The sequence below is a fragment of the Aegilops tauschii genome, chromosome 4 (genome assembly GCF_002575655.3).
Source record: "Aegilops tauschii subsp. strangulata cultivar AL8/78 chromosome 4, Aet v6.0, whole genome shotgun sequence".
Classification (NCBI taxonomy): Eukaryota; Viridiplantae; Streptophyta; class Magnoliopsida; order Poales; family Poaceae; genus Aegilops; species Aegilops tauschii.
Window position 1 is genome coordinate 160,173,757 of NC_053038.3, and position 19,782 is coordinate 160,193,538.

Here is a 19,782-nt window from a genome sequence, read left to right on the forward strand (position 1 = left end):
GTGGCTAGTCCTATTTATAGAGGCCCTGGTCCTCTTCCCAAATATCGAGCGGGAAGGGAGCAAACAACGGTGGGAAAATTTGAAGGGGGACAGCTAGTACAAGCTATCCTGACAAAAGCGGTCTTCGCCTGCGAAAAGCTCTGGGGTGACGCCGTCTTGGGCTCCACGATGAACTCCGCCTTGCCTTCCTCCTGGTCTCGGTCTCGTTGCACCAATATGGCAACCTTTTCCTGATGCCTCGGTACTCTTTGCCTGCGCTGGCATCCTTAGCACCAAAGAGGAAATAGGGATGCTGCGCGCACTAGCGCCCGCCTGGTACTGTTCGTCATGGCTCACGTCACGAGAGCCTCGTGAGCTTTGCCTCGCCTTGATATCTCCGCTCCTCGTGAGCCTGCTTGGCTAGGCCACTCTAGAGGAGGTCTTGCATCGTCCGCCTCGCGAGGCTTCGGTCCTCGCGAGGGTCTTGGGTGCCTTGTTGACGAAGATGGGCCGTACGGCCTGCTGCTTGGCCACGCTGTGGGCCGCAGGCACGCAAGTCTGGGGACCCCCGTTCCCAGAACGCCAACAGCCGCCAAGCCAAAATCTTGAAGTGCTTTCATGGGCCGCACAGCCACGGGGTTAATCCTTCATTCAAACCTGTAAGCTGACCCTCACATGACCAACTGCCGTTTTAACCTCGACAAGTTCAGGGTGTTTATTAAAAGATTGACTGTTAAGAGTACGGCGGGTCATTCAAGGATTACCTGGGCAGAGTGACAAGGATATACAGGCAGGATAACCCAGAATTTGGTGTTTACACCTGGCATACAAGCCGATCAAGAGGGTAAGTATAGCTATGTTAATTGAACAGGAAGCCCCCAAGTTACCAATAATGAGCCCTCAAGGCAGGATACCTATGTTTGTACTGCGCACTGCAACAAGTTCTCTTTGGTAACCTTTAATTTGGGCAGGAAGCTCCCAAGTGATTTGTAACATGGCGTGTAAGCGGGATCAAGAAGGTAAGCACAGCTGTGCTCATTAAGCAGGAAGCCCCCAAGTGATCTTATGAATTAATAAATAAAGACTCGGATACTCAGAAATGAAACGAGAGGCCCTGAATTATCAGGGATGCCGGCTTATTATACTGATCATAATATATACATTGACGAAAGTATGTACAACACAAGAGCCGGTGGCTCAAGTGTAATAAGGCCGAAGATGGGCAATGTTCCAAGGCCGATGGGTCTCCTCCTCCTATGTGTGTGAGTCCTTGTGGTCTCGAATATCAATGAAGTAGTATGACCCATTGTTCAGGTTTTTGCTGACCAGAAAAGGCCCTTCCCAAGGTGGGGATAACTTGTGCATCTCTGTTTGATCTCGGATGAGCCGGAGCACCAAGTCACCTTCTTGAAAGGTCCGGGTTTTAACCCGACGACTATGATAACGACGCAGATCTTGCTGGTAAATCGCCTAATGAGCCGCCGCATGGTCACGCTCCTCATCTAGGAGGTCGAGATCATCCTGCCGTGCTTTTTCGTTATCAGCTTCAACATAAGCCACCACACGGGGCGAGTCATGATGGATGTCACTGGGAAGAACCGCCTCTACTCCGTAAACCATGAAGAACGGCATATAACCCATGGATCTGTTGGGGGTAGTATTGATACTCCAAAGCACTAAGGGTAACTCCTCAACCCAACAACCGGTGTCCTTTGCAAAGGGACCATAAGTCGCGGCTTTATGCCTCTCAAGATTTCTTGATTGGCCCTTTCAGCTTGACCATTGGATCGGGGGTGAGCCATTGATGAAACGTCAAGACAAATATGCTCTCGTTGACAAAATTCTTTAATAGCACCCTTAGACAGATTAGTACCATTATTAGTTATGATGCTATGACGGTAGCCAAAACGGAAAATCACCTTTTTAATGAATTAAACTGTTGTTGCCGCAACACACTTGCTTACCGGCTCTGCCTCAACCCACTTTTTAAACTTGTCAACCGCCACCAAAAGGTGGGTCTTTTTGTCCTTGGATCTCTTGAAAGCTCCAACCAGACTGCAAACGGCCAAGTGATTGGAATCATCCACAATTCTTGAGCCGGCACATGAGCTTGTCTGGAAAATTTCTGACAGCCGTCGCACTTGCTAACCAGACCTTCTGCATCAGCATGAGTCGTTAGCCAATAAAACCCATGACGAAAAGCCTTAGCCATGAGATACTTAGAGCTGGCATGATGGCCACAATCTCCTTCATGAATCTCTCTTCGAATCTCACGACCCTCCTCACGAGAAATACAGCACTGAAACACCCCTGTGACACTGCATCGCTGTAACTCGCCATTGACAATGGTCATTGACTTAGACCGCCGGGTTATTTGCTTGGCCAAAGTTTCATCCTCAGGTAACGCACCGCGGGTCATATAAGCCAAATAAGGAACTGTCCAATCAGGAATAGCATGAAGAGCCGCCACCAACTGTGCCTCCAAGTCAGGGATAGCAAGATCCTCTTCAGTAGGCAATTTAACTGAAGGATTATTCAGTATATCAAGAAAAATACTAGGTGCCACTAGCTTACGCTGAGGCCCCGGACGGCTTAAAGCATCAGCCGCCTCATTTTTTCTGCGATCAACATGTTCACTTGATAACCTTTGAAATGACCAGCAATCACATCAACCGCCCGATGAGAAGCCGCCATGAGTGGGTCTTTAGAATCCCAAGTTCCTGATACTTGCTGAGCCACCAAATCTGAATCGCCAAAACACTATATCACCCATATATGCTTCCACATTCCTGTGTATCTGGGACTCAAACCCAATCAGGACTGCTCTTGCAAATGTTGAACCAGCACTCTATAATCCAAAAGTCATACACACAAAGCAGTATGTGCCACATGGAGTAATAAATGCGGTTTACTCCTCATCGTCCTTGGCCATGAATATATGATGGTATCCAGAATATGCATCAAGGAAAAAGAGTAAATCATAGCCGGCGGTAGAGTCTACAATTTTATCAATGCACAGCAAAGGGAAAGGATCCTTTGGACATCCTTTATTAAGATCAATGTAGTGAACACAAAGGCTCCACTTTCCATTTGCTTTGTGCACCACAACTAGATTTTCCAATCGAGTTGGATTTAGTACACCTCTATCCAAACTTGCTGCTTCAACATTCTTTATTTCCTTGACAATGAACTGTTGCTACTCCAAAGCCTGCTTCCTGACCTTCTGCTTGCTGGGCCAAGCGTGGGGACAAACAGCAAGGTGGTGCTCAGTTACCTCCCTGGGAACATCGGGGATGTCAGTTGGTTGCCATGCAAACACATCAACATTCGCCCACAATAAGGCAATGAGCATGCTTTCCTATTTGATGTCAACGGTGGAACTGATGGTGAAGGTACCGCCGGTGCCATGCTCCTTCGCTAGCACCCTCTTCGTTGCTGGTGGAGTGGCCTTGGATTTCTTGCCAGTAGAGCACTCTGGCAAGTATTCAATGGGTGCACAGCACTCCGAGGAGGCGCACTTCACGGAATTCTTGTCAGAGGTCTTACTGGACTTCTTGTTTTTCTTCTTCTTGGTGGGAGCTGGCGCCTAGGCAACCTCTGCAGCAACTGCTTCTCTATAACGCTTGTCAACACATATGATTGCATCATTCTTATCTGAATTGATGGAAATGACACCCATTGGCCCTGGCATCTTCAACATTTTCTAGGCATAGTGGGATGCTGCCATAAACTTAGCCAAAGCTGGGCGGCCAAGAATTCCATTAAACAACAAGGGAATCTTGACAACATCAAACACAATCTTCTCTGTTCTGTAATTTAATTCCCCACTGGACATCATGCTTCGGTCATAATTGGCTTGCCTTTGCACTTTCTGTCGTGATTCTGGCTTTTCTTATTTAGGGTGGCGGTGGTGTCATCCTCAGAATGAACTTTGGCGTCGGCATTATCCCCGGGAAGTCTTCTCCCCTCCTCAGCACGTGCACATTGTCCGCCAACGCATAGAGCTCGTTGATGGTCTTTGGCAACCGGACATTCATCTTTTCCCGCATCTTTCGATTGTGCACGTTCGTGTGAAACACAGCAATCACAAGTGTCGGGTGTACATATGGAATATTATGGTGTACACGGCTGAATCGCTGTATATATCTATGCATATTTTCACCTTCTCTCTGTGAAAGTGCAACTAATCCCCGGGTGGTTTTGGTAATTCATAACAACATATAGCTCATTGAACTAATATCCATTCAAGTTAAATATTTCAGAAAGTTCAACGATTGCCATGGCATGGACTAGAGATGTGGACCCCCCAAAATGCTAAGGACACATATTGGCAAAAGCTCAAGACTATTTATATTTTAGTGATCCAAGATCACATTGAGTCCATAGGAAAGCCAATACTATTAAAAGGGGATGAGGTGTTGCTTAATGGTCTACTTGCTCAAAGTGCTTAGTGAAAACGCACCAAAGCCCCCAACCACTTTCTCATTTCCACATATGACCAAAACTCAAAGTCAAACGCGGCCCCACTGATTTGATATATCTGGCGCCACCGAGTTCAATTGACCTAGCCACTACCAGAAACCCTAACTCCTCGGTCACACTGATACGGATCTCGGTCTCACCGAGATGGGCCTGCAAACTCTCTGTTGCCTATTGCAATTATTTCGGTCTCACCGAAATGTGCAATCGGTCCCACCGAGTTTGCTTGACCAACTCTCTATTTGCTCTTTGCTGAAATCGGTCTCACCGAGTTCAAGAAATCGGCTTCACCGAGATGTGGTTTTTCCCTAACCCTAGCAATTAGTTCCACCGAGTTGTTCCAGTCGGTCCCATCGAGATACCTAATTTTCACATTTTGAACTAAATCGGTCTCACCGAGTTCTTCTATTTGGTCTGACTAAGTTGGGTCAAACGTCTGTAACGGTTGGATTTTGTGTGGAGGCTATATATGCCCCTCAACCCCTTCTCCATTTGTGAGAGATCCATCAGAACGTGCCTACACTTCTAGCCTACATTTTCTGAGAAAGAACCACCTACGCATGTGTTGAGATCAAGACATTCAAGAATCTAGCCTTCCCCAAGTTGCTTTCCACTCAAATCATCTTTCCACCATATCCAAATCTATGAGAGAGAGTTGAGTGTCGGGGAGACAATCATTTGAAGCACAAGAGCAAGGAGTTCATCATCAACACACCATCTATTACCTTTTGGAGAGTGGTGTCTCCTAGATTGGTTAGGTGTCGCTTGGGAGCCTTCGACAAGATTGTGGAGTTGAACCAAAAAGTTTGTAAGGGCAAGGAGATCGCCTACTTCGTGAAGATCTACCCGAGTGTGGCAAGTCCTTCGTTGGCGATGGCCATGGTGGGATAGACAAGGTTGCTTCTTCGTGGACCCTTCGTGGGTGGAGCCCTCCGTGGACTAGCGCAACCGTTACCCTTCGTGGGTTGAAGTCTCCATCAACGTGGATGTACTATAGCACCACCTATCAGAACCACGCAAAAAATCTCTGTGTCATCTTTGTGTTTGCACTCTCCAAACCCTTCCCTTTACCTTCATAAGCAATGTTTTACTTTCTGCTGCTACACTCCTAGAATTGCATGTGTAGGTTGATTACTTGACTCGTGCTAAATTGCTAAAAGCTGCCCACAACTAAAATTGGGAAAAGGTTAGATTTTTGTTTGGTCAAGTAGTCTAATCACCCCCCCCCACTAGACCTACTTTCGATCCTATACTCTGCGGGATCACTTATAGGTCGCTGGGCTGTCCAAGGGCTTGTGGCCTCCGGTGAAAGCTTCAACAAACTCGTTGCACAAATATGACCATGAGGAAATGGAATTTTCTAGAAAATTCATCAACCAAGACCTCACATTGGCCTCGAGCACCAAAGGAAAGTAATTGGCGAGGACCTTTTCATCTCTTCCCCCGGTAGCTTGCAAGGCGATCATGTGGATGCCTAAGAATTCTATTGGGTTCATCTTGCAATCGTACTTCTCTGGTACTTATGGCCTGAAGGCCTGGACATACGGGCAGCAGACTTGCCGCAACTCACGAGTAAAAGTTGGGCATCCAACCTCGTAAGGTAGATACCTCCCAACATTCGGTGCGGGCTCATCAACAACTGGACCGTTGTGCACCTCAGATTGACGGTGCGCTTCTCGGCGTTGTTCGATGGTTTATGGATCTTGTCGTGCTTATGGATCTGAACAGCCGTCGATATCTCGTCGGGCTCCGCGGTTCTCTGTGTTTGCTGCGGCTTCTGAGGTTGCTGCTGTTGAAGCTGTTGCCGTGGAGGTGATTGTACCGTTGGTGCAGCTCCTTCAACATGGCCACTAGTTTGAGCTACTAGTGCTGTTCGCGAATGTCGTGAGGGCTCCACTTGTTGTGGCTTGCTCGACTCGGCATATCAAATTATGCTCTGGATGGTGGCTCTCAACTCATCTATCTTGTCTGCCGTCAGAGGAAAGTTCAGCAGCATCTGGGCTTGCACCATTGCCTCCGCTGCTGTTGTTGGTATGGTCAGAAGTGAAGAACGCGACGTCGCTCGACTTCTGGCAGAGCCAGCATGAGCGCCATTGCCGTCTTGCCGCCATGGATGAGGCGCAACCGTAGGTTGGCGTGGTGGAAGAGGTGCCCGGGGATCTTGGACTTGATCATTAGGCATCTTGTCATGCGGACACTGCTGTCTGTGATCAATAGCACCTCTCGGGGTCACATCCCACCCATGTCGCGATGGTCGTGGTGTGTGTCTTGATGTTGCATCTCTGGCCGCTGTAGTAGGAAGATCTTGGCTTGCGCAAGATCGGGCATTATCACTCTAGTGACTGCGCTCGCCTATGTGTCGAGGAGGTGGGAGTTGTCCGTATGCACCCCCCGCATTGTTGTGACTATTTTCACCAGAGGGTCGAGGAAGTTGACCGCCTCCAGTGCCTCCGCCTCCCGCTCTAGCCACGGTTAGCACAACGACTGCGCCGCCTGCACGGCCGCGCCAACCGTAGTGTTTGCACCGCCCGCATTGGCTGCGCCGCTTGCGGATACATGCAAAGGAACTCTGGAAGTGGAAGGATTTGTCATCATGACGCCCTTCTTGTTGGGGGCCATCAATGACGAAAAAGGTGATGAGGCTGATGAAATCGACGCGCAATCTGCTGATTTAGATTCATGTAAGTGATTCCCCCTACCTAGCGTGCCAAAGATGTCATGCGTACGACCATCTATGGGGCCATCTAGCCCCTTTTGCGGTTCGACTAGGGGAATGCACAAGCACAAAGAGTAGAATCAGCAGAGAACGCAAAGGTTTTTACCCAGGTTTGGGCCACCGTGAGGTATAAAACCCTACTCCTGATTTTATGTATTGGATGTGTATGAGCACAAGAACAAGGAGCGCTCCCCCGGGTAGAGAGAGAGAGAGAGAGAGAGCAGCTACGCATGCAAGTTGTGCAAAGGTTCGATCCCTGTAAACGTTGCCCTATCCCTCCTTTTATATCTCAAGGGGTCACCACACTAGAAAAAACAGTCATTACATATCGATTAGATAGCAAACAGTGCTATCATACCTAACTCTTCCAGTTTAGGACAAAGGTTTCTGCACCGCTCGCCCAGCTACCTCTTATTTGCTTGACACGCCTTCTGGATGGTTTTCATTAAAGGTAAATCTTCTTCCAACACGCTCACACATGACCGAAAAATCTCACCTAACTGCCTATGGGCTTGACACCTCACGGATTAGCGACTAGCTGCTAGATGAGGTGGAGCGGTGGTAGCTAGCGAGAGCTTGCCGGCACGGAGCTTGTCGGGCCTTCACCTTGCCGGCTCGACCTTGCCGGCAAGGGTCGTCTTTAGTGTTGAATTTGATGCTTCATCTTGATCTTTTCTCGAGTAGCTCCGCAACTGGGTCTTGGAATCTTGGTCTTGATAATTTCCAGCAAGGCTTGGCCAGCAAGGGAGTTGCTACTGTCTGTGCATAAGTTAGGGTATAAAATACCCATATTTTATACACCGATAATTGTCTAGAGTTTTACTAGCATAATGGATAACATTCAATCTCTTATCAACTCTTTATCCTAGAACGGCACCAACAGAATAGTCACTAGCATCACACATAATTTCAAAAGGCAAATTCAAATCAGGTGGTTGAACAATAGGCGCAGAGGTTAAGGCTTTCTTAATCATTTCAAAGGCTTCTACATAATCATCAACAAAAACAAATGGAACATCTTTTTGCAAAAGATTAGTAAGAGGCCTAGAAATTTTAGAGAAGTCTTTATAAACCTTGTATGGAAACCAACATGACCAAGAAAACTTCTTATACCTTTTATATCTTCAGGACATGGCATTTTCTCAATTGCATCAACTTTAGCTTTATCTACCTCAATACCTCATTCAGAAATTTTATGCCCAAGGACAATACCTTCATTTACCATAAAGTGGCACTTCTCCCAATTCAAAACAAGATTAGTTTCTTCACGTCTATGCAAAACTCGATCAAGGTTGCTTAAGCAATCATCAAAAGAAGTCCCATACACGGAAAAATCATCCATGAATACCTCAACAATCTTTTCACAATAATCAGATAATATACCAGTCATACATCTTTGAAAGGTAGCATGTGCATTGCATAAACCAAAAGGCATATTTCTATAAGCATAAGTTCCAAAAGGACAACTAAATGTAGTTTTCTATTGATCTTCTTTTGACATAGGTATTTCAGAAAAACCAGAATATCCATCAAGGAGACAAAAGTGTGTATGGTTAGACAATCTTTCTAAGATTTGATCAATAAAAGGCAAGGGGTAATGGTGTTTTCTAGTAGCTTTGTTTAATTTCCTGAAATAAATTACCATCCTATAACCAGTTGCAATTCTTTGTGGGATAAGTTCATTTTTATCATTTGGAACAACGGTGATGCCTCCTTTCTTAGGTACACAATGAACGGGACTTACCCATCTACTATCAGCTATGGGATAGATTCTACCTGCCTCTAGAAGCATTAATATTTTAGTTCTTACCACATCCTTCATCTTAGAACTCAATCATCATTGATGAGCAACATCGGACTTAGCATCAGGCTCCATATTAATCGTGTGCTTACATAGAGTGGGACTCATGCCCTTAAGATCATCAAGAGTATATCCAATAGCAACACGGTGCTTCTTCAGAATTTTTAGTAATCTCTTTTCTTCATGCTCTGAATTGTTAGCACTAACAATAACATGATATATCTTCTTCTCATCAAGATAAGCATATTTCAATGTATGAGGTAATTGTTTCAATTTGAACACAGAGGTGGAAGAGGGTCCCCAAGAGTTTCAATAGGCAAGTTATGTTTAAGGATAGGTACTTGTTTAAAAAATATGTCATCTATTTCATTCCTTTCATTCATATGCATATCATTTTCATGGTCTAGCGAATATTGTTACAAGGGATCGGTAGGAGGAACATAAATAGAAGCAAGACCAATAATTACATCTTTACTAGACAATTCTTTTTCATGTGGTTGTCTATTAAACTTAGAGAAATTGAAATCATGAGATACATCACCAAATTTAGCTCTAACCTTCTCTTTAACACAATACATTTCAGCATTAACGGTATTCAAGAAAGGTCCACCAAATATGATGGGACAAAAATTATCTTTTTCTGAACCAAGTACTAAGAAATCAGCATGGTATTTGATCTTACCACACAAAACTTTAACATCTCAAACAATCCCAAGCGGTGTAATAGTATCACTATTTGCTAGCTTAATAGTGACATCAATATGTTCAATCTCAGCACGTGCAATATCATTCATAATTTCTTGATATAGAGTAAACGGAATAGCACTGACACTAGCACCCATATCACATAAACCATGATAGAAATTATCTGCAATCTTAAAAGAAGCAATAGGCATGCCCACTATGGGTTTATTCTTATCTAGCTTATTGCTTTCATTTCTAACGGGTTTGGCAATTCTAGCAGCACCATTGAAAAAATAAATAACATGCCCATCAATATTATCAACCAAGAGATCTTTAACCATTGCAATATTAGGTTCAACATTAATTTGTTCAAAGGGTCTAGGTGCTCTAGTATTACTTTTATTAACCATGTTGTAGCTTTAGCATGTCCTTAATCCTAATGGGAAAAGGAGGTTTCTCAGTATAAGTGGTAGGCACAACTGGATCAACATGTAAATGATAGTTTCATCTTTAAGTATAACGGGTTCCTCTATATTTTATTTAATATGGGAATGATATTTAAACCCCTTCTCCTTAGGAGATCAACATGAGCAGCAAAAGGTTCACAAAATGTAGCTACTATCTGAGTGTCAAGTCCATTTTCAGCACTAATCTTATGAAAAGCACCAGTTCCCATAAAAGATTTAACACAATCAAACTCAAGATTTATACCTGACTATTTACCTTTGTCGAACTCCCAATCTTCAGAGTTGTATTTAATTTTTTTCCAAGAGATTCCACTTGAATTCAATAGTTTTCTTCATAAAAGAACTAGTAGAAGAAGAATCGAGCATGGATCAATCATTATGAGAAAGCTGAGCATAAAAATTCTAAATAATAATTTCTCTTGAGAGCTCATGATTGGGGCATCTATACATCATGTATTTAAGCCTCCCCCAAGCTTGAGCGATACTTTCTCCTTCACGAGGCCAAAAATTATATATATATATATATATATATATATAATTTCGATCATGATGAACCAGATGCATATAGGATAAAACTTATGATGAAATTCCAATTTCAATCGGTTACAATCCCACGTTCCAATATCATCGCATAGCCTATACCATGTCAATGCCTTTCCCTCCAAACATAAAGGGAATAAAATCTTCTTAACTCCATCTTCGGATAAACCAGCAAGCTTAAACAATCCACAAATTTCATCCACATAGATTAGCTGCATATCAGGATGTACCGTTCCATCTGCCGCATGAGGATTAGCTAGCAGTTTCTCTAACATACCCGAACGAATCTCATAATAAATATTTTTAGTAGGTGCAGTAGGTTGAGGAGCAACACTTTGTGCTTCCTGTCGAGGAGAAGATACCCCGAACAAACCCCTCAAAGGATTGTTTTCCATAGTAACAAGTGACAGTAAATTTCAACAAGTAATATAAATGTTTCCATACCAAAGGCGCTTCACTCCCCGGCAACGGTGCCAGAAAAGAGTCTTGATGACCCAGAAGTATAGTGGATCAATCGTAGACCTTTCGATAAGTAAGAGTTTCAAACCCAATGAGGAGCAGAAGGAAATGACAACTGGTTTTCAGCAAGGTAATTTATGCAAGCACTTAAATTATCGGTAACAAGTAGTTTGATAGCAAGGTAATTTGTAATGATCAAGAAGTAGCAATTGTAACAAAGGTGTAGCAAGGTAGCCCAATCCTTTTTATAGCAAAGGATAGGTCGGCACTTTCTCTTATAGCAAGCAAAGCGTTCTTGAGGACACACGGGAATTTCATCTAGTCACTTTCATCATGTTTGTTTGATTCACGTTCGCTACTTTGATAATTTGATATGAGGGTGGACTGGTGCTTGGGTGTTGTTCATACTTGAACAAGCCTCCTACTTATGATTACCCCCTGTCGCAAGCATCCATAACTATGAAAGAATAATTAAGATAAATCTAACCATAGCATGAAACATATGGATCCAAACCAGCCCCTTACTAAATAGCCCATAAACTAGGGTTTAAGCTTTTGCCACTCTAGCAACCCGTCATCGAATTACTACTCCACAATGCCTTCCCTTAGGCAAAAAGATGGTGAAGTGTCATGTAGTCGACGCTCACATGACACCACTAAAGGAAGCAACAACAAACATATCATCAAAATATTGAACGAATACCAAATTCACATGATTACTTATGACAAGACTTCTCCCATGTCCTCAAGAACAAAAGTAACTACTCACAAATCATATTGATATTCAAGATCAGAGGAGCGTTGAATATCATTAAGGATCTAAATATATAATCTTCCACCAAATAAACCAACTAGCATCAACTACAAGATGTAATAAACACTACTAGCAACCCACAGGTACCAATCTGCGGTTTTGAGACAAGAATTGGATACAAGAGATGAACTAGGGTTTGAGATGAGATGGTGCTGATGAAGATGTTGATGAAGATTGGTCCTCCCATGATGTGAGGATCGTTGGTGACGATGATGGCTTCGATTTCCACCTCCCGGAGGGAAGTTTCCCCAGCAGAATTGCTCTGACGGAGAGCAAAAGAGCTCCTGCCCAGGTTCCGCCTCGAGACGGCGGCGTTTCATACCGAAAACCTTCATTCTAATTTCTTTCTAGGTCAAATGACATCATATAGCAGAAGATGGGCTTCGAAGGCCTGCCATGGGCCCCACAAGCTCGGGAGGCATGCCCCCAGGCTTGTGGCTGCCTGATGGCCCCTGTCGGCGTTCTAGGAATGGGGGTACCCAGACTTGCCTGCCTACGGCCCACGGCGTGGCTCCATCGACGGCCTATTACGGCCCATCTTCAGCACCAACAACTCAAGACCCTCGCGAGGGTCCAAGCCTCGCGAGGCGGACAACACCAAGACCTCCAGAAGGAGTGGCCTCCTCTGGCTGGCTCCTGAGGAGCGGAGATCTCTATGCAAGCCTCACCTCACGAGGTTCGGATGACGTGAGCCATGACGACTAGGGCCAGGCGGGCGCCAGCGAGCGCAGGACAGCAGTTTCCTCTTTGGTGCTAAGGAGGCAAGCACAGGCGCGGAGTCCTGAGGAATCAGGCAAAGGTTTCCATTCCCATGTAACAAGACAAGGACTGCCAGGACGGCAGGATGGAGGTCATCGCCGAGCCCACCACGGCGTCACGACCAGAGGCTTTGCAGGAGAAGACTACTTTTGTTAGGATAAGATGTACTAGTTGTCTCCCATCGAATTTGGCCGTTGTGGGATCCCTTCCCGCCTCCATTTTGGGGGAAGAGGACCAAGACCATTATAAATAGGACCTAGCCACCACCGTAGAGGGGGGCGGATAATTCAGATCATCCTTCTCCCCCCCACCACCATCTCAAGAACTCCTCCTGAGGTCGTTCTTCCACTGTGCTAGTTCACCCTCAGCCCCTCGAGTCCAATCCACCACAAAGCAGGAATAGGGTTTTACACCGCAAGGTGGCCCGAACCTGGGTAAACTGCAGTGTCCCATTTCCTTCATGTTCATCGAGCTAGGCCATGAGATTGGCGAGTACGCAGACTGGGGAGGTTGAGTTCTTCGCACGCACCCAAGAGTTCGAATCTATCAAGGGTCTGTGGAGCCTGAAATCTGACATTTGGCGGGCCAAGTAGGGGTGCGTCGGAGCCTCCCTTCCGCCGGTCGATCAGCCACTGCCCCGCAGTTCTCATGGCCGACGCTCCGAGGGCTCATGTTGAGCACTGGGCTGCTCGGCCTGCCCGAGCAGTGCCGTCCACCCAAGAGGATCTCCACTCCGCGCTCCTCGCGGCCCGCACGCCGCCCAGTGTCATTGGTCACGGGCGGCGCGGGCTGCCGCCGCCCGCCCTCGCGTCGCGACGTAATCGCGCCACCACAGGATCTTTGAGCTATGTCGCGGCGATGGCGCCACACACTTGCCGGGAGCAAGTGAACATGTGAGCCGTGCTCATGGTGGCGCGAGAGCTGATGCGATGCAGGTGGGCGGAAGGCAGCCATGATGCCCTGCCGGAGCGGGTCGCCGAGCTGCTTGATGCCGCCTGAAGGGGCGCGGCAGCTTTCTGCACCTTGCCTACGTTGCAAACGGTGCCAGTGGCGCGTGCCGGCCCCCGCCATGCCTGCGCGCCCCTCCTTGGAGTACCTGGGGGACCCAACAAAGCTAACTCGGCCTGCAGCACCGCTCGTCCTACCCCAACTATGCTGCCTCTGGGCAAGGCAAGCTCGGGCGGTCCCTCTTGGGGCCGTGCCGAGATGCCACCCCATGGTCGTTGGAACCTGGCGCCGAGCCTGGTGGCCAGCGACGCGGGACGCCCAGGCGACAACCCTCGTGCGGCAATTTCAGATGCCTACGTACCTCCCATGATGGACCTGTTGTACACATCAAGAGAAGGTCTCTGCCCGTTCCCCTCACCAGGCTAGGTATCGGGGGCACGTGAAGCCGAGGCTCTCCGCGAGCCGCCCCGGAACTTCACCGACACATTCAACGACAATATCCATTGGGTACAGACGATATCTCAGGAGCAGGATTACGCTAACCATGGACCGCAGGTGAACCAAGCCACGGAAGCTGCCAGGGACCCCAGGATGATGGCCCCGCCGCAGGCGGACGGAGTGCACTAGGAGCTGTGCGGGGGGAGCCCGGTGCCAGGGCCTGCTCCACGTCGCGTGGAGCAAGGCGCTGCACGGATGTAGGTCCCTTGCCAGGGAAGGCCCCGGCGAGCCCTTCCCCCCGACAGAGGGCCTATAGTCACCGGGGGCACCGCCAGCGTCCCCCATGCCCCTTGGTCTCGTCCTAGTTTCCGGACGGCCCAACGGTGGTCGGGGGAGGCGCAGGGCAGGGCCCTCCTCAGGCGCCATGGAAAAATGTGAAGGTCTCCGCTCATGACACTCTCACGTAATAATGAGTTGGGGCTGCACACGCCCCGAAGTCTCCTGAGTCCCGCCCTCGGGCTTCATGGGGGCTCCCACCCACGTCCATGTGGAAGCACCATGCTCTGTGCTGGCCGTCGACACTGCCTCCCAATGACTATGCCCATGTGGCGGTGTCAAACCGGCGGATCTCGGGTAGGGGGTCCCGAACTATGCGTCTAAGGTCGACGGTAACAGGAGACGGGGGACACAATGTTTACCCAGGTTCGGGCCCTCTCTATGGAGGTAATACCCTACTTCCTACTTGATTGATCTTGATGAATATGAGTGTTACAAGAGTTGATCTACCACGAGATCGTAATGGCTAAAACCCTAGAAGTCTAGCCAGTATGACTATATCTGTTTCCGAACTAAGCCCTCCGGTTTATATAGACACCGGAGGGGACTAGGGTTGGACAAAGTTCGGTTACAAAGAAAGGAATCTTCATATTTGGTCGCCAAGCTTGCCTTCTACGCCAAGGAGAGTCCCATCCGGACACGGGAGAGAGTCTTCGGACTTGTATCTTCGCAGCTCATTAGTCCGGCCCATGTCCAACAGGCCGGACGCCCGAGGACCCCTTAGTCCGGGACTCCCTCAGAAGGTCCCTGCACGCAGTTTGTCTTCGGCATGGCAAGGCGGTTCCCCTTTCCAAATACTCCAAGATAGTCTTCGGACGAAATGAATGTGTCCGGATCTGCAACACAGGTACCGCACACACAGCCATAGAGAGTATAATATTTCACGAGTCCCATCCACTGACAACTTTTTGCAAGATGACATCACGTCTGCCCGGTTATTATTTCGAACCATTTTCGTCTGTCGTTCTGTGTTTCGAGATGTGGTTTCCATTGGCATGTCTTGTCAAAGCAGAGGTCGTGTCCCCTTATTGCGGGATTCTCATCAATACGTGCATGGGTAATCCAACTGTGCCCTTTGCACAAACCTTGGGAATAGGCGAGTTTTAAGGCGAGTGGGGAGGCGTTCGATATTCACTGCCTTTATAAGGGGATAAGGATTCCCTTTCTTCACCCACACCTTCTTTCTTCCTCGGCCCTTCCCTCCTCAAGCTCCAGCGCCCAAGTTCTCATCTTTTCCTCCTCAAGCAAGCACTCAACCATGTCCGTATCCGGAGGGCAAGGCAAATGGATGGCCTCCTCCGTTAAGGAGAAGGACATCGCCGAGCTTCGAGAGGCTGGGTATCCGGCGAAAGAGATCGTCCACCGGCTTCCGGCCAAGGGGCAAGTCGTCCTTACACTGAAGCCCAACGAGAGGGTGGTGTTCCTCCCTCATTTCGTCCGCGGGTTAGGGTTTCCACTCCACCCTTTCGTCCACGGACTTATGTTCTATTGTGGGCTATATTTCCATGATCTAGCCCCAAACTTTTTCCCCAACATCTCGGCATTTATTGTCGTGTGTTAGGCTTTCCTCTGCATCCAGCCCCACTTCGGACTGTGGCTCAAGATCTTCAACGTGAAGCCGAAGGTGGTGGATGGCCAGCACGCGGAGTGCGGATGAGCCATGGTGAGCAAGATGCCCAATGTCACATGGCACAAAGGCACGTTCGTGGAGACTGTCAAGGAGTGGCAGAAGTTGTGGTTCTACATCACAGAGCCCCGAGACGCCACCTGGGCCGCGGCTTTCAAATTCAAGTCCGGAGCTCCAATGCGGCTGACCTCCTGGATGGAGAAGGGCCCAAATTGGTCTTCGTCGGATGAGTTGATGGCGCTGCAAACACGCATCCAAAGCTGGGTGGACAAAAACATCAAGCTCATTGACGTGATCTAGGTGATGCTAGTTTGCCGGATCCTCCCCTGCCAAAGCCGAACCTCCCCTTTATGGAAATTCGATCCGGAGAAGCACCAAACCCTGGTGAGGCTCTTCGGAACCACCCACGAAGATGCCTGGAAGCTCTTCTTCAAGGGCGACGAGAAGCCGCCGGCCATAGACTCGGACCGTGGGCACGATCTTGCCCATCCCGCCAATGCGGTAAGTCCTTCACGTCTCAAGTCGTACCCTCTACTTGATTGCTCAAGGAGGGTAACTAAACTTTATTGATTTATTCTATCAGGTATGGACAGAGAAAGCAGAGCGGATTCAATGTTCGGCTCCGCTGCCAGAAGAACCAGTCATCCCGCTCCTAAGAAGATGCTGGTCCCGGCGCCCTATCAGCCACCGGAGAAGAAGGCCAAGGGGGGCTGAGGTGGCCCCCGCCGCAAGGGTGCTTCAGACGCGATGTCCGAAGACAAAACTCAGTCCTCTGCCACCGAAGACGATGACGAGGAGGAGGAAAGCAAATCTCCCCCTGATGGGGGGAGAAAGAAGAGGGCGGCCTCCACAAATCTGGAGGCGGAGGCGCCCAAGAGGGGGAAGGGCCCCCTCGCAGATAACTCCGCGTGGGACGTCGACAGCAGCCCAGAGTGACCCCCCGAAGCAAGCCCCTGGCCGCATCATAAGTACTAAAAAAGCCCAGATGCATCCCTGTATCCAGCCTCTCCTCTTTATGGTATTAATTTGGTTAATCGTGTTATTGCAGTCCGGCCCACGGCAGCTCCCAGCAATCCTCATCAAGAGGCCGTTGGATTCGAAGGCGATGGCCAGCGAATCACCAGCGGCCGCTCACTTTCCCAAGGCCAAGGGTGGAGATGAGGTACTGTCCCAAAGGACCTTCCCGGGCCAGGGAGAGGTTCAAGAGGCCGCCAGGGTGGCGCCGGAGGGCGAAACCTCGGTCCCCGAACACCTGGGGTGCGAGTCCCCATGGAGACTGGCGATGGGGGCCGAGTTCAGTTCGGACCCCAGCTGAACACGGATCCGGAGACCCATACGGCTCCGGAATCCGGCAGGCAGCCTCCTTCGAGAGAAGGGGGTGTGCCTATTCCGCCGGTGGCCTCTGTCCAACCGGAGGCACCGGATAATCTGCTGGAAACGCTACAAGGCGCTTCCATCGTGGATGAACACCGTATCCTTATGGGTACGGTGATTGAGAGGGTCCAGTCGGTCAGGAGCGGACTGGCCGAAGCCTGTGGCAGCCTGCTGACAGGTTTTGAGGTAAGTAACAGAAGAGAAAAGTCCCAATATAGACAGTAGACCCTGAGACACTGTCCAGTGTTCGGAAAGAGTAGCCGGACAGAGGATCAATTTTATTTTTGCAGGAAACTAACTAAATGTGTCTTATATGAATGAGCAGGCATCATTGCTGGCCGCGACCTCACACACTGCCGAAGTCTCCGGACTAAAGCAGAGACTGGAGCGGGCCGAGGAGGAGCTCGGCCAAGCGAGGAAGCAGCTAGAGGACCAGCAAGGTATGTAATGACTCGTTGTATATTCGGAAAGAATAAATTATGTGTTTTGACCGTAGCATCATGATATGTGTAGGAGTGACAACCGAGGTCGAGGCCCTTAAAAAGGCCCTGGCCGAAGCCGAGGAGAAAGCTGACAAAGAGCAAGCCGCCCGTAAGAAGCTGAAGGCCAGGCTTAACGAGGTCCAGCAAGAGTTCTAGGATGCTATGGAAAAATACGAGACCTTGGAGTGCGATGTTTCGGCTCGAGAGACCGAACTCGCCAAGGCTCGCCAAAGCGCGGAAGAGGCCCGGGTTGAAGCCCAGGGTGCCCTCCAGGAGATCCGGGAGGCCAAGAAGATCGCGGCGGGTAAGGCGTTTAGTATGCAAAGCAAGTATGTGAAGAAGAAGTATTTCTTACTAACCCGGATTCGGAGTTCTCCAGGGGAGTCTGTGGATCTGCCACGTAGTGTGTCTGACGCTGCGGAGTTCTTACAAGCCGTAGAAGGGAGCTCAACGGAGAAGCTGTTCTGGTAGCAATATCTTGTGCCAGAACATCCACTGCCCTTCAGTGATCAGCTGAAACAGCTGGTCGAGCTGCACAAGGTGGCCGAACTGACCATGAAGGATTTAATATTCCGGCTGTGGCCTGCCGAAGCTATACCCAGCAGCTACTTCGGCCTTGTGAAGTGGCTGGTGAACGCCTGTCCTCGGCTGGACGTCATCAAGCCGTCCGTCTGCATCGAGGGCGCGCGCATGGCCTTCGTCCGTGTCAAGGTCTGGTGGGTGAAGATGGACGCCGTCAAGCTTGTAACCGAAGGGCCGCCCGAAGGCAAGGAGCACCGCACACCCGAGCGGTATTTTGAAGACGTCCTGGAGGGGTCTCGCATTATGGCGACGCAATGTGCGCAAGACATTATTTTTAATGAAGACATTCATGTCGTCTCTGCCTTGTATGATGGAACAAAGTTGTTATCTAATATAATTTTTGTTATGTTTAAAAATTTTACCTCCTGTGCGCCTGTGTTGTATGAAATCTAAGAGTTGGCCAGTCGTCAGCTTCTTCCCCCACGTAGGTAGTACGGGGGTGTTCGCGATGGAATCTAAACACTCTTGATCCAATTGTTTGGTCCTTGAAGGAGGTGTTTAGCGCAACAAACCAGGCAATCAGACTATGCGGCTTTAGCACCCTCACTTAGCCATAGGAGTTTCACAATAAAAATGTGGGTGCAGCCCGTAGTATCCGAACTAGAATGCTGTAAGCACCTGATCGGGTAAGTACTGATCCCTCGCGTAATGCGGAAAAAATCTCTAACGATTTGAAACCTTCGAAGAGCTGACCGGCTCTCGCCGCATTATGATAGTCAGTTTTCGGCTTTCTCTACTGTGGTGCTCCTTTGGGCAAACCAGGGCACAATCGCAGTAGTGCTCCCTTTACTACCTTAGCCGATATAGTGGAATGTAAGGTAGCAAGCACAGGAGCCGGGCAACCCAACTATTGACCAAAACATGATTCGGAGCCAATGCATATAGTGCTAAATTGGGGGTTCCGAACTATACTGTAAAAAGTGTTCGGACTATGTTGCCATAGTGTGGGGTATCAAGAAGCCCCTGACAAAATTAAAACGTACCACCGTGTATGGGTGCTATCTGATAAGGTTATTAATACAAAAAAGAAAATAGAAAAAGGAGCAAAGGTAATGAGCAGGGGCCCTAAAAGTTGGGCCGCAAACTGTTTCCATTATAATTTGATTAATACGTCAAAGCGCATTGATACAAATAGTGCGATAAGCAACATGCTATTTAACATGCCACAACCAAGGGAGAGCTGCGTGTGGGCCCTGAAAACAGGTAGAGTGGTTGCTAAAGAAACCACCTAGAAATTCACCTCTACGTCCAGGCTGACTGCTGTCTTGGTGTATTTGTCCTTCGAAAGGAACTGCGA